This window comes from Culex quinquefasciatus, chromosome 2 (genome assembly GCF_015732765.1).
Source record: "Culex quinquefasciatus strain JHB chromosome 2, VPISU_Cqui_1.0_pri_paternal, whole genome shotgun sequence".
Classification (NCBI taxonomy): domain Eukaryota; kingdom Metazoa; phylum Arthropoda; class Insecta; order Diptera; family Culicidae; genus Culex; species Culex quinquefasciatus.
The window spans coordinates 105,198,633-105,213,596 of record NC_051862.1 but is presented as its reverse complement, the minus strand read 5'-3'; the positions used below and the strand labels follow the sequence as shown (position 1 = coordinate 105,213,596).

Below are 14,964 nucleotides of genomic sequence, written 5' to 3'. Positions count from 1 at the left end.
TTCCCAGAACCTCTCCATCAACTCCTTCAGGTCAACTGTTGAGCTGACGTAGGTTGCCGTACGTGGGATACTGGGCGACGATGCGGGAACCTTTCCAGAGATTATCCACCCAAGCACAGTCTCTTGCAGCGTCGGACCGTCCTCGACGATCTTACGCCGACCAGCAGACAGCAGATCGAGGAAAAACTCAGCACCGATGATCATATCAATGGGACCAGGTTCTCCGAAGTGCGGATCAGCGAGGATGATGTCACTGGGGAGCATCAACTGGCTGACGTCGACCGGTGTGGCGGGTAGATCACTGGAAATCTTCTGCAGCAAGTGGAACCGCATTTCCTCCGAGAACGACGAGATCGTATCCAACCGCGGCTGGATCTTCGCACGTACGGCCTTCAGCGACGTCGCCGAGCCGTTTCCGATGCCCTGTACTCTCAGTACGTCGGGTGTTGTCCGGAACTTCAGCTTCTTGGAAAAGGTGCTAGTCATGTAGCAGAACTCGGAACACGAATCCAGAAGTGTCCGAGCGAGCGAATAGTTTCCGAACTGGTCTTCAACACGAACTACAGCCGTAGACATGAGGACTTGGCGGGACAGTGTGGGTGCATTTTGTGCGGGAAGGGATGCCGCATTGAGGGTGGTGGAATTGCGAGAGTCTGTGGGTGGTGGTGAGTGAGTGTTTCGAGAAGTGGATTGGTGCACGGGATAGGAACTTGTGGTTGGTTGGGTGGAACTGTTCTGTGTCTGGCCTTGCTGTCTCGTGTGTTGTTGTTGTCCAGCTGCTGGGGGTCGATTTTGCGTATTTTGAACGGAGGATCTTCCTTGACGAGCGCCAGCAGGTGCCGGCGTGTCATAATGCAGCAACGTGTGATGTCTAGCGCCGCAGCGGGAACACGAACCACGAGAACATCCATCGGCGTAATGACCAGCATTCAAACAATTCCTACACAGCCGACGACGATTTACTTCCTCCACACGTTGAGACACAGACATGTTTCTCAGCTTGCTACAATTGAACGGCATGTGAAACGTCTCTCCACAGAACAGGCAGCGCCGTTGTGACTGCGAGGACGTGTGAGCGGTTGAGATTCTCGATCGGTTCTGCCGTCCGTCTCCTTCGCTGGGCCGGTTGGCCTTGATCGATTGCAGCACCGTACACTGGTCACGCAGAAACTCGATCAGAACGTCGTACTTCGGCACAGCTTTCGAGTTGTGGTGCGATTCCCACAGTCGCAGCGTGGCATGATCCAAACGCGCGCAGAGCATGTGGACCAGGATTGTCGACCAGGCTTCCGTTTCTTCGCCAAGCTTCTTCAACATCTGCTGGTTTGTCTCGAACTCACTGATCAGGTGAGACAGACCGCCGAAACTCTCCTTTCGCAGTGGCTCGATGTCGAAGATTGCGTCCAGGTACGCCTTGACGATGAGCTTGTGGTTGTCGTACTTCTTCTCCAGTGCTTTCCAAGCAACGTCGTAGCCTTCTGCGGAGAAATCAACCGACAGGATCTCCAACTGTGCCTCACCTTGCAGAGCGGACCTCAAGTAGGTGTACTTGTCGATATCCGGCAGCTGCATGTTGGAGTGGATGAGGCTCTTGTAGGTGTCGCGGAACGGGATCCAGTCCTTCAGCGCGCCGCTGAAGTTGGGCAGCTTGATGTCCGGCAACTTAATGCGAGAGGTCGACCGATCGAAGCAGGATTCGTTCAGGTCAGCGGCAGGAGTGGGCTCAACCATGACTGGGCGCAGCGCGACCAGCTTCGCCTTCACCACGAAGTACCTCTCCTCGACGTCACGAAGAGCCTTGTTGTACTCCATCTCACGCTGAACCACCAGATCAGCCAACCGCTTCTTCCGAGCCTCCTTTGACTCTCCAACAACTTCGTCCTCATCCTCGTCGTCGATCATGGTGTCCAGCCGAATCGAGATCTGGTTCTCATGCTCAGCCTTCTTGTACGCCTCAACAAATGCTCCTACACCGTTGATCGAAAGGATTAACTGCCGCTCCTGCTTCTGCAAGTCCTTCAACTCGTCCATCCTTCACCGCCTTCACTCACCGTTGACCGCCAAAAAACTGGAACACTGCAACCGCGAACACCGAAACGATCGACTCCACGTTCTACGCGACCCGATTGACAGTGGGGAGAGACAGCCAAGGTGGAGTACCAGCAGTGGACAGACCGACAGAGAACAGACCAATTCAGGGCTTGCGCAGGAAACAACCCAAACCACAACCCCAGAAATAAACGCTCTTGCGTAGAAAAAATCCAACTTCTTTATTTAAAAACGCTCGAAACAAATCCTCAATCACTCAACCCAAAATGGCACACACCTCACAAACGCACACACACACCTCATGCACCACATGCAACCCAAACACTTCCTGGTACGCTGCAGATCCTCCAGGAACCTCCGGTGGCAGCGTCCAGCACACGCAAACACTCTCCTTCACAGCAGTCGCAGCTTCCGTCCGCCAGCCGCCGTAGATCAGCTCCCAGCAACGCCGCAGACCAGGAACGCTTCAACTGCTTCTTCCCGTCAGCACCACCTCGCAGAGCAGCAAAAAAAGTGCAGCACAAAGCCGCAATAAACTGCGCGATGGCGCCAACTACGCGAACTCGCACTGTCCAAATCGCGATGGCCACTATTCCGCGAACTGGCCACTTTTCACGCGCGCACAACACTCAAGTCCTTCCACTTCGGGCCGGCCACTTCGATCCGGTTCGAAGGACCAATGTTCCGGATCGAGCCCTTCAAATTGTGGACTGTATTGCGGGGGAGTTCTTCTGCTCGTCCAGAGCGCACTTCTCAAGAGGTCAACGACCTCGCACCAAACCTTCTTCACCCGTAGGCCGAATAAAAACACAAGTTGTTGTGCGGAACAACTTTATTGCGCGACGAACTAACGGTACAAGTACGCGGGGTGGCTTAAGAACCGAGCCGGTCGAGTATCGGCAATCAACTTAACTTTATTTCCAAAAGATAAACAAACCGACCCGTCGGGCACTCCCGTACGGTCACTCTTCTCTCTAAACATACTCTCTCTTCTCTCACGGTTCATCTTGAAACCGATCTAAAATATAGGGCAAACGGCGCAATGTACAAATAAACTTAATTTCTAAACAATGTTCATAAGATGTTCAGGTTCAGTAGGCAGGCCATTGGATGCAAAAAAGACATGCATGCTGGTTAGTGTTAGTCCGTCTATGCAGACGTCCGGTTTTTGGTCCTTCAGATACGCCAAGTATAGTCTGAGATTGTCATAGACTTAAATTTCGCGGAGTCTGGCCAGCAGGAAACGGCCATCACCGACTGCAGACTGTTCAGTAAGGCGTACTATGGGCGGCTTCATTGGGTCCAGACAGAACATACTGTCTGTTACTTCAGGAGTTTGTGATGACGTTTTTGCTGGCTGCGGCGTGGTGGCGTTTAGAGGTGGGACGATTGGCGTTTTTTCCTTCCGGTAGGGGTTGATGGTCTCCCCTTTTTGGAAGTTGATGAAGTTTGAATTCGATGTAGTTGGAGGTTGGCCAGAAAATTCGACCCTTGCCTGGTCTAGAAGTTCCTTGTCGGACAATTTGGTTGACGAATGAGTGAAAAAGTTGCTGCTACTTGCGTTGTCCTGGTCGAATTGATTGTCCTTTAAGTTAAAATGTGGCGTACTTGGGTTTCGGTCTGCGTCAGAGTTGCAGTTGGTCTGGTGCAGTTGCCGACGAAGATGTTGATGTGATTGTTGTTGCTGCAGGTGTTGCTTTTGCCGGCGTTGCTGATGATGTTGTTGTGATTGTTGTTGTTGCTGGTGCTGAATTTGTTGACGATGTTTTCGGTTGCGGTGACGTGCTTTTTCGGCTTCCTTTTCCTGAAGACGGTGAGTCCGCTGCCTGGCGTCGAAGTCGGTCCAGTCTGGCTTCCAAATTTTTTTGCTGCCGATAAGTCGCCAGCCAGATTCGATTTCCAGTACGGTTTGTTCGTTTAATTCTTCTGCCAGTGATTTTTGCCGGACTTCAATTTCATTGTCTTGCAGTTTATTGACCCGAGCAGACGGAAATAACTTGGGAAGGTCAGTTTTTGATATTGTGAGAAGATCGAAATATGTTATTGGGATGATCGGATTAGTTGTTAAAATAACAAAAATCAATAACAAAGATTTGTTCGAAGAATAACTTAAACTGTTATTATGTTGTTATTGCAATAACAAACCAATAACACAGAAGGAATCATGAAGGAATAACAAGATTTGTTATTTTGTGCGGAGAGGTGGAGCAGCATAATAACAAAAATGTTATTGAACTGGTATGTCTCCATAACAAAAAAGTTATTGTTTTGGTTTATTTGTAATTTGCAAATAAACCTGCAGTTGCCATAACTCCTCTGTACTAGCCAGGGCTGCAGAGTCGGGTACCTCCAAGCGACTTTGAATCCATACTTTGAAGACAACTCCGACTTTTGATGCAGGATATGTCGTCAACGACGACTTTAGCTCTCCAAAAATACCCGACTTCACAGATTCCGACTCCAAGTAAAAGTTGCTGAAAATTAGATGAATCCGATGCAGTCTCCGAGGTCACACTCCAGCTCGAACTTCAACGTCAGCTCCGACTTCCTGGCTCTGTGAAAATAATAACAGTTTTTGTTATTCACACTTCCAAAATTCTCAATAAATAAATCAATTCCGTTAGGGAATATAACAAAATAAAAAAAAGAACTCTCAAAAGTTAATTTATCGGATTAATTTTAGCTTGAAACCCCATTTCATGGTGAAATAATGACCCAGATGAAATCCCTTAGGGGGTATATCAAATAATTAAAAAAATCAACTTTCAAAATTTCAACTTTTTAGAATAATTTTAGCTTAAGGACCCCATTTCATGGCCAAAATAATGACCCTGACGAAATTGGTCAAAATTATCCCATAGTTCTAACCATTTTAAACAAAGTCCTTTAGGGGGTATATCAAATAATTAAAAAAATCAACTTTCAAAATTTCAACTTTTTAGAATAATTTTAGCTTAAGGACCCCATTTCATGGCCAAAATAATGACCCTGACGAAATTGTTCAAAATTATCCCATAGTTCTAACCATTTTAAACTAAGTCCTTTAGGGGGTATATCAAATAATTAAAAAAATCAACTTTCAAAATTTCAACTTTTTAGAATAATTTTAGCTTAAGGACCCCATTTCATGGCCAAAATAATGACCCTGACGAAATTGGTCAAAATTATCCCATAGTTCTAACCATTTTAAACTAAGTCCTTTAGGGGTATATCAAATAATTAAAAAATCAAATTTCAAAATTTCAACTTTTAGAATAATTTAGCTTAAGGACCCCATTTCATGACCAAAATAATGATCCTGACGAAATTGGTAAAAATTATCCCATAGTTCTAGCCAATTTTAACAAAGTCCCTTAGGGGGTATTATATCAAATAATTAAAAAAATCAACTTTCAAAATTTCAACTTTTAAGAATAATTTTAGCTTAAGGACCCCATTTCATGGCCAAAATAATGACCCTGACGAAATTGGTCAAAATTATCCCATAGTTCTAGCCAATTTTAACAAAGTCCCTTAGGGGGTATATCAAATAATTAAAAAAAATCAACTTTCAAAATTTTTAACTTTTTAGAATAATTTTAGCTTAAGGACCCCATTTCATGACCAAAATAATGACCCTGACGAAATTGGTCAAAATTATCCCATAGTTCTAGCCAATTTTAACAAAGTCCCTTAGGGGGTATATCAAATAATTAAAAAAATCAACTTTCAAAATTTCAACTTTTTAGAATAATTTTAGCTTAAGGACCCCATTTCATGGCCAAAATAATGACCCTGACGAAATTGGTCAAAATTATCCCATAGTTCTAGCCAATTTTAGCAAAGTCCCTTAGGGGGTATATCAAATAATTTAAAAAATCAACTTCCAAAATTTCAACTTTTTAGAATAATTTTAGCTTAAGGACCCCATTTCATGGCCAAAATAATGACCCTGACGAAATTGGTCAAAATTATCCCATAGTTCTAACCATTTTAAACTAAGTCCTTTAGGGGGTATATCAAATAATTAAAAAAATCAACTTCCAAAATTTCAACTTTTTAGAATAATTTAAGCTTAAGGGTGCACAGCAACCAAAGAAGTTGTTGTCTTCTTATTCCAAAATTGTCAAACTTACGGACCCAATCCTGCAAGAATCTGATTGTAAAAATAGTCAAACTTTATTGTAAATAACTACGAAGACAGTAATTTAGGGGATGAATAAAAAAATATATCGATAGTTCCCGTAGTTTTGAAAATATTAAAATATCTGTAACAGAATTCTGGGTGCAAAAGCTATGGTTGATGTGTACCGTTAAGGACCCCATTTCATGGCCAAAATAATGACCCTGACGAAATTGGTCAAAATTATCCCATAGTTCTAACCATTTTAAACTAAGTCCTTTAGGGAGTATATCAAATAATTAAAAAAATCAAATTTCAAAATTTCAACTTTTTAGAATAATTTAGCTTAAGGACCCCATTTCATGACCAAAATAATGATCCTGACGAAATTGGTAAAAATTATCCCATAGTTCTAGCCAATTTTAACAAAGTCCCTTAGGGGGTATATCAAATAATTAAAAAAAATCAACTTTCAAAATTTCAACTTTTTAGAATAATTTTAGCTTAAGAACCCCATTTCATGACCAAAATAATGACCCCGACGAAATTGGTCAAAATTATCCCATAGTTCTAGCCAATTTTAACAAAGTCCCTTAGGGGGTATATCAAATAATTAAAAAAATCAACTTTCAAAATTTCAACTTTTTAGAATAATTTTAGCTTAAGGACCCCATTTCATGGCCAAAATAATGACCCCGACGAAATTGGTCAAAATTATCCCATAGTTCTAGCCAATTTTAGCAAAGTCTCTTAGGGGGTATATCAAATAATTAAAAAAATCAACTTCCAAAATTTCAACTTTTTAGAATAATTTTAGCTTAAGGACCCCATTTCATGGCCAAAATATTGACCCCGACGAAATTAGACAAAATTATCCCAAAGATCTAAACATATTTAACAAAAGAAAAAATAATAACAGATTGTGTTATGGACACTTAGAAACTTTTCCATTTGTGCGATTTGTTGTAATTTTATTTCTATGTCAGTATACCGAACGAATAACAAATTTTGTTATTAGGAGAGTTTTTGAAATGTATCACATTTCCTCTTATTGGCGTGTTATTAAACATTTTCAATATAATATCACTTCAATACCAAATTTTGTTATTTTATCAGAAACTGTTATTATTTTTTCTTCTTGAAGTTGAACTTCAGGTTAAAATAATAACACTTTTTGTTATTTTAACAGGATTTGTTATTGAAATATTATTAATTTTGTTATTACCGTCTGCCCGGGTAGAATTACAGTGGCTCAGACTTAAAGGGAGCATCTTCAAATTACTGCCGTATGAAGGGCCAAAAGGGGGTGGTTGGACGCGAACGAGCAAAATCACTCACGGTGTCCTCAGGGGAAGAGAATCTCCTTCCGACAGTAACCTCCAATAACTCCGAAATAAGTCTGACAAAGCTGAAAAACAGGGCTCGCACCCTGTTGGGGGCCTAAAAGGGCGCGGCAGACAGCTGGAAACTGACAGAAGTCAATAAGTGCAGTAATTAGACAATCCTTAAGAATTGTTCAATTAATACACTATTTTCCCCTTGTGACGTAGTTCTGGTCTTCCACTATCTACATCCAGTCTCCGCCACTACAGCATACTGTCCACTGCCCTGATGCTCCCTCCCCAATCCCCGGCTTTGATTCTAACTACTGATGAAAAGGAAAATCATAGATGAGAAAAGGTCAATGCGGATGGAGAGCAAATCGAGCTCAGTATCCCCTCACAAAGACTGGTAGTAAGTGTGAAAAAGACAGTGGAAAATATAAAGAAAGGCAGAAAAATGAAAAGATAGTATGTCAATGCGGATGGATCGATGATCCCCTCACAATGACAAAAAGAGATAAACGATAGGGAGAGCAAAAGAAGAACAGAAAATCAGGAATAAGAAATAGTCAATGCAGATGCAATAGCAAACTAAACTCAATATACTTTAAATACTTTAAATACTATAAATACTTCATATACTTTAAATACTTTAAATACTTTAAATACTTTAAATACTTTAAATACTTTAAATACTTTAAATACTTAAATACTTAAATTACTTTAAATACTTTAAAAACTTTAAATACTTTAAATACTTTAAATACTTTAAATACTTTAAATACTTTAAATTCTTTAAATACTTTAAATACTTTAAATACTTTAAATACTTTAAATACTTTAAATACTTTAAATACTTTAAATACTTTAAATACTTTAAATACTTTAAATACTTAAACTCAATGCGAATGGATATGAAATTGACCCAACTTTTAAAAGAATATATTCAACACACTACTTTTTCAATCAATTGAAATGATAGTAACTACCACCCAACCACCCACACTTCTTTTTTAAACAAATTAATAATTTAAAAAACAAACAAAAGAAATAAAGCGCGCGGTAATAAAGTAATTATTGCGAAAATGTTTAAATGGATAAATAAATAAAAATACGAACCAAAAAATTTTTTGAAAACAAAAATACAACAAAAATACAACCTATGTTTCACATCACCAATATAGATTAGTATTGTAAGTATAAATGTGGGTTATGTTTAATGTAGGTAGCTAGGGGTTTCATTAGTGAGCCACTTAGCTTATTCACTATCAAAAGATGACAAACAGAGGAGCTTCGTCGCTCACACTCTGTGAAGGAATGTTGTGATTATGTAGTAGTTCAATCCTTCCCTGGTAGCAATTGCAGCATATGACAAACAGAGGAGCTTCGTCGCTCACACTCTGTGAAGGAATGTTGTAATTATGTAGTTCAATTCCTCTCTGACAGCAACTTGTAGCATATGTTGATGTCCGGTCTTCAATGCCAGATGTAGCGAATCTGCAGTCTTCATGATTAGTTCAGAACTTCAGGACTACCAGCGGGCGTTGCTGGATTCGGTGGGTAAGCTTCTTCCTTCATTGACGAATCAGCAGCCCTAGCATCCGCTAATCCGGGCGAACTGAGAAGGGACTCTCCTTAACGATGAAGGCCAGCAGCCTGAGAGTTGCCGTCCTTGGCGATGATGATGCAAACATGCACCAGACGACGTGGTCCTATTACGATTAGACATAAGAAGTTGCACATTGGACTTACACTACTCAGGACGGCCAAATTATTTTTTTGCTTTTTAAATGTTTTTCATACAAATTTGGGTAATTGTATGGTATTGAAATGATATACGTCGATTTTTATGACTTTTCATGTTTTTCAATAGTGGATTGTTTATAATAAATAGTCTTTTCAAACATTTGCAAGTGCAAAAGAATTGCGTATATATTTTATTGCAAGTTTATATTAATAAATTATGGATAAGCTAATACATCCCCACTTTAAGGACACAACCCCTCCCTCCACTTTCTATCACACCCCCCCCCTCCTCTCCTCCCCTCCAACAAAATTTTGTTAAGCGTAATAAATCCATTTTAAGTCAAATATTTATTATTTACTGCTGTGTGTTTCTTTTTGTGAGTCCATGCCATATAACTTGAGACCCACCGCCCCCACCCTTACGGGCATAAATTGCGAAAATTTTAATTGTTAAATCAAATATCCACAAACCACGTGGACACTTTTTTGGAATTCTCAACACCCCCCCCCCCCTCCCTCGTGGACAATTGTCCATACAAAAAAAAACTTTTTTGTATGGAGCGTGGACAATCGCCATACCCCCCCCCCCCTAAAGTGTCCACGTGGTTTATGGATGGTCCCAAATATTAATTATGAATTAAAACGATAAAATACAAAACATATTCTTACTAATCCTAATGTTCTTGTTCATGAAAATTCATTTGATTATAGAGTTTCTGACGGCTTCAGGATATGTTAAAGGTACTTTTATGATGTTTTGTACTAACCAACATAGAACTTAAATGTGGATCAGTTTCATGGATTGATCGCAAAAATTCATCATGCTAAGCCAATATTTTGCTGAAAACTTTTTTCGGTCTCAAACTGAGATTCTCCATTCTCCAGTTTCGCTTGAGAAACTTCGGTACGAATACCTTATTTTGACTAAGGTACTCAATTTTAAATGTAGGCAACAGAAAATTCCAATAAAGTCATTTTGAACTTCTTGAAACCAGGTATTGATTTTTGAAGCGACGATGCCCACGAAGTAGGTAGCAAAGCAAGTGAAATAAACGGGCGCATATGTAGATTGCAGCAAATTTTGATAAAACGTAAGTGTTCAAAATGGCATATCTCCGAAAACGCAAAAAATCGCAGGCTGGAAATTTCAGCAATGTTAGATTATGATCCAATCTTTCAAGTGATCTTAGTTTCATGTTTAGCATCGGTTAGCAAAAAAAGAACTCGATTAACAAACACAAAATATAAGTTTTTTCAAAAAAAAAAAAATGCTCTAGTTATTCGATGAAAACTGCAGTTTTTGGTTTGGAAACAACATTTTATCTATTAATAGTTTCAAAGCTTATCTCATTACCTTTCCAACGATGTATAATTGTCCTAATAAAATATTTAAAATGGCTCAGCTATGTTAAAATTAAACAATCAGCCTTTTTTTACGAAAAACGCTAGTATTTTACTCAATTTTTTGACTTTCAGCTTACGTATCTCCGTAATGAACAAACTTAGAGCTTTGAAAATTTGGATTTTTCTCAGTTAGAATGTTTACTTTCGAGCAAAAAATACCAAAAAATATTTGGAGAAGGTCACTTTTTTGAAACTTGGCCACCCAATGTACCATAGTGCAGCGTCTGCTCGACTTTTGAACCAGGGAAATCTATCTTGCAACCTTGCCGTCGAGCAGTTTTTGGTCATGTTTGGCAACTTGGTATTTGTTTTGATTTTTTTCAAGCAGTTTCGGCAGAAAAATAAAACAGAGCAAAAATTGCGACTTTTTATCAACGCCCGGAGAAGTTTGCTCCGGTGTGATAGCCGGCTCCACTGTCCACAGAGCACGACGCACGTTTTGACGACCGGAAAAGTTAACTTTTCTCCCGGTGTGTTGGGTTTGATCGGCACTTGGATCGGCGGCTCTAACATCAGGTGTTTAAAACGGATTTTGGCGGAAAATCCTGGCGCAAACTCAAGGAGGAGCAAATTTTTTGGGTAATGTTTTTTTAGCAGTGTGATCAAGAGATTTTAGTTGTGATTTGTATTGTTTTTGTAGGCAGATAATCAACGCGCTTGGATGTAGATAAGCCTAGACTGGGGCCATTCCAGTGCCGGCGCTCCGCTGACCACTGAAAGGCGCACCACCACGCTGCAAATATCAAGGGCTATTTATCACCAGCCCCCAGCGAATCGCCGAAACGATTGCCGATGAGGAGAAGGCAAAATGACGGCTGTCCTCGTTTGTGGAAGCCATCGCGATCGGCGTGCACGCCCGGTCCGAAGAGAATGGACAAGATTCTGGTACACTGAGCAAAACTTACACAGCTTAACGAAGTGTTCTACACATGATCTGGCCATGAGAGCACTCAGAAATCAATCGCAAAACACTTGAATTTTGAGCACCTAAAGATGCTGTCAATTCAATAGCACAACACTTGAATTTAATGTGTTGCGTCACATGGAAAACCACGTTATATCTATTGGTTTTAAATGATTTTTCCTTCTATAATCAATGCATGTTTGTATGTAATAGAAATGGATTTCTATTTGTTAAAAAAAGAGAAGAAGTTGCGTTATGAAATTAATTTGACAGCTTTTATTTGCTTGTCAAAAATGGAAAATTTTTGTTGTTGTTATATTGTCTCTTCTTCCGGTTGTCCCTGCTTTCAGGATCGTCCTCCTGGTCAGGTTCGGGTTTTACGCCACCACCGCTTTCTGCGGAGATGGAGGCCCCCGGGGAACCTTTTTGGTGATTCGGAACCGCGATTGGTTCCAACGAATCAAACTGTGCCTTGACCATCCGAATGACGCATTGCTTGGCCCCTGGGTGGAATGTATCGAATCTTGCTTCTCACCGCTTCTTGTCCTCACCGACACCGATTCTCCAGCGCCCGGTGGGTGTTTTCCTTAATTTCATCAAACGCTTCCTGGTACGGCATCTGCAGCTCAATCGAATTCTTCCTGTAATTCACACAACATAAATCCAAAAATCAAAACAAAACCCAACAAAAAAAAATCTTTTTCCCCACTCACCAAGTGGGTGAATCTCCGGAAAAGAACCTCTATCGCCAAAGTTGGCCTCCTTCCGGGTCCGGGAGACCGAGCCCTCCCGCTGGCCATACGGATCCTGAGCCCGAGGACGCAGCCTTGTGGCGATGCTCGTCTTCGCGGCCACAAACCGGGCAGGCAATTTACTGGACAGGAACATGGCGGCAGCGAACTCACGCGGTCATTCGGGCCTGTAAAAAACGAACACACCGGACCGCCAAAACACAAATGAAGAAACGAAGCAAAGTCTGACGAAGCATTCACGAAACTGCATTTCAAATCAAAACAAGATCAATTTCAAGTGTTTTCCTCATCACTTTGAATAGTGGGGCAAATTCATGAGCCACCCGAATGAAAATAAGGTGTCAAAAAATACCAAAAAGATACACTTGAATTTGATAATGGATTGGATTGAAATTCAAACACAAACAAATTAGATCTAAGATGTACGGAATCGACGTAACACCTTATAATGTGGCCCTCTTAAACCTTGCGGTTTCGTCAACGGATCCACAGGCGTGTATCGTTCTTTTTGCGACAAGACTCCGCCTCCCGGGTCTCCTAAGTGTGAAGGTATGGCACGGGGAGAGGGCACCGAATACCTATATTAACACTTAGAATTTTTGCGTCTGCCTCGGGATTCGAACCGGCTACCTCTGGATTGTGAGTCCAGTGCGCGGTCCGATTGATCCACACAGGCAGACTAAAATGTGGCTTTATTGAATCTTTCAAGTGTTTGGGCACTTGGAAAAAAAGTGCGGCGTATTTTCAGTGTAGCGCAAGGCCGCATCTTTGGCCAGGTTGAGATAACCAATGACGAGGTGACGATTTTTAAGGCGGTCGCCGAAGAAAATCCGACGGCAATAATCCTCGTGGACATGAGTCGCGTCCATGACGATGAGGTTGGCGATGGTACGACTTCCGTGACGGTGTTGGCCTTAGAGTTGCTGCGCGAGGCGGAAAAGCTGACCCGCAGACAATCATCGCCGGATGAAATGCGGCCACGCAGGCGGCACGATCGGTGCTGATTACCGCGGCTCAGGACACTTGAAGGATGCCGAAAAGTTCCGGGAGGATTTGATAAACATTGCCCGGACGACGCTCAGCTCGAAGATTCTGTTCCAGCACAAGAAGTACTTTGCCAAGCTGTTCGACGATGCCGTGATGCAGTTGAAGTGATCCGGAGAATTGACCGCGATTCAGTGCATAAAGAAGATTGGCGGTTGATTGAAGGATTCGTTCCTGGACGAGGGTTTCCTGCTGGACTAATAGCACTAGCCGAAGCCGTTCCCGTCGAAAACTTGGACGTTATCTGTTGTTGTTGAACACTGCTCAACACAGAACACCAGAGAGATGCCCGCTTCAGCAGACTGCTTAGGCCGCCAAAGCGTCGGCTGACAAGACGGCCCGGAAGGAAAAAACTGCTAGTGGTTCCGGAACCTTAGCTAAAAAAAAGCCCGTGCGGGAAGTCTGTTAAAGTGCCACGAAGTACACTAAGTAGCCCACATGGAGCGTAGAGTGATGGAAAAGGCGTGCGAGGCCAAGAAGGCCGAAAACATCTACATTCCGAACGAGCTGAATGTTGTCTCCGTCGTGCGTGTTCGTAGGTCGCTCGTGTAACGTTCCGTTCTGTTCCTCAAGTAAAACGGCTTAAGCGCCACCTCTCCAAGTGAAAGGACCGTTAACTCCGATTAAATTTACCCGGTTTGAGACAACCCTTCTCAGGGCAGGCCAACAGATTATCAGAATCAGAAACAACAATTCGACCAACCAAGTGTACCGAGATGACCAGACTATACGGAATCTAACTGTAAAGGCAAAGAAGCAGCAAAAATGGGAATAGGGATTGAGACTTTGGTTAACTGAACTATAGTCCAAGAGCGAAAATTCTAACTTCCGACTAAATACGAACCCAAAGATTAATTTAGGTTGACAACTTTTCTCGAAGCCGATAAATATCGTAAAAAATCAAAATTCGTACGCGAACAACAAATAAAATTTATTGAATTTGTCAAAGAGTATTTTATTCGGCGAAATTTCAATTCAGAAGTGTTCGCAATTCATATTTGGACACAGGCAATTCCCTTTATTGCAATTTGGCCTAGATTTTGTGACGTCACACCTGACTCTACGGGGTCTGACTGTTTGACGCGACGCGCAAAGAATCGACTTAAGCTAGCAAGCTACTCTAGGGATTAATCTTGGCGTTTTTGACAAAGGACAAAGCTCTATCTGCGGTGTCAATGCAAAATTTTTCGAAAATGTAGCGTTACCGACGCATGCCCTCAGCGTGACATTTTGTTTCTATTGCGTGGATGCCGAGCCAACTATTTAAGCTAAAAGTTAGCCTCTGCAGGATTTAGTGTCCATCAGACTTTCATCTAAGACGGTCCTTACGTTGGGAATTTTATTGCTTACACAAACACGCACACGTTGAAAGAAACAGGTGGTGCACAAACTTGAGAGGAGGTCCAAGAAGTTATTGACGGTTGCAAGAATGGTCACCGGAATACCGAAGTGATTGGGAACAATTTGGTAGGATATCGGCCACACCCGGAGTGGCCAGTGCCCTGAGGAAGGTTCTACCGGGGACATTTATCGAACCATACGACTTGGGGCAATATGGGTATCAAAATTCATGGTTTTTGATACTGGTAATGAAAATGACCATTTTGGCAGGATTGGGCACACCCGGAGTGGCCATTGCCC

The 14,964-nt window shown here is 41.9% G+C and overlaps 1 protein-coding gene and 1 pseudogene across 1 annotated transcript in view; both read left to right on the top strand.

Annotated features, from left to right (window-relative positions):
- The window catches only part of LOC119766164 (organic cation transporter-like protein), a 328,301-nt gene that overhangs the window by 245,143 nt on the left and 68,194 nt on the right, over nt 1-14,964 (top strand). The window lies entirely within an intron of this gene.
- Nucleotides 9,115-13,524, top strand: LOC119767264 (annotated as a pseudogene).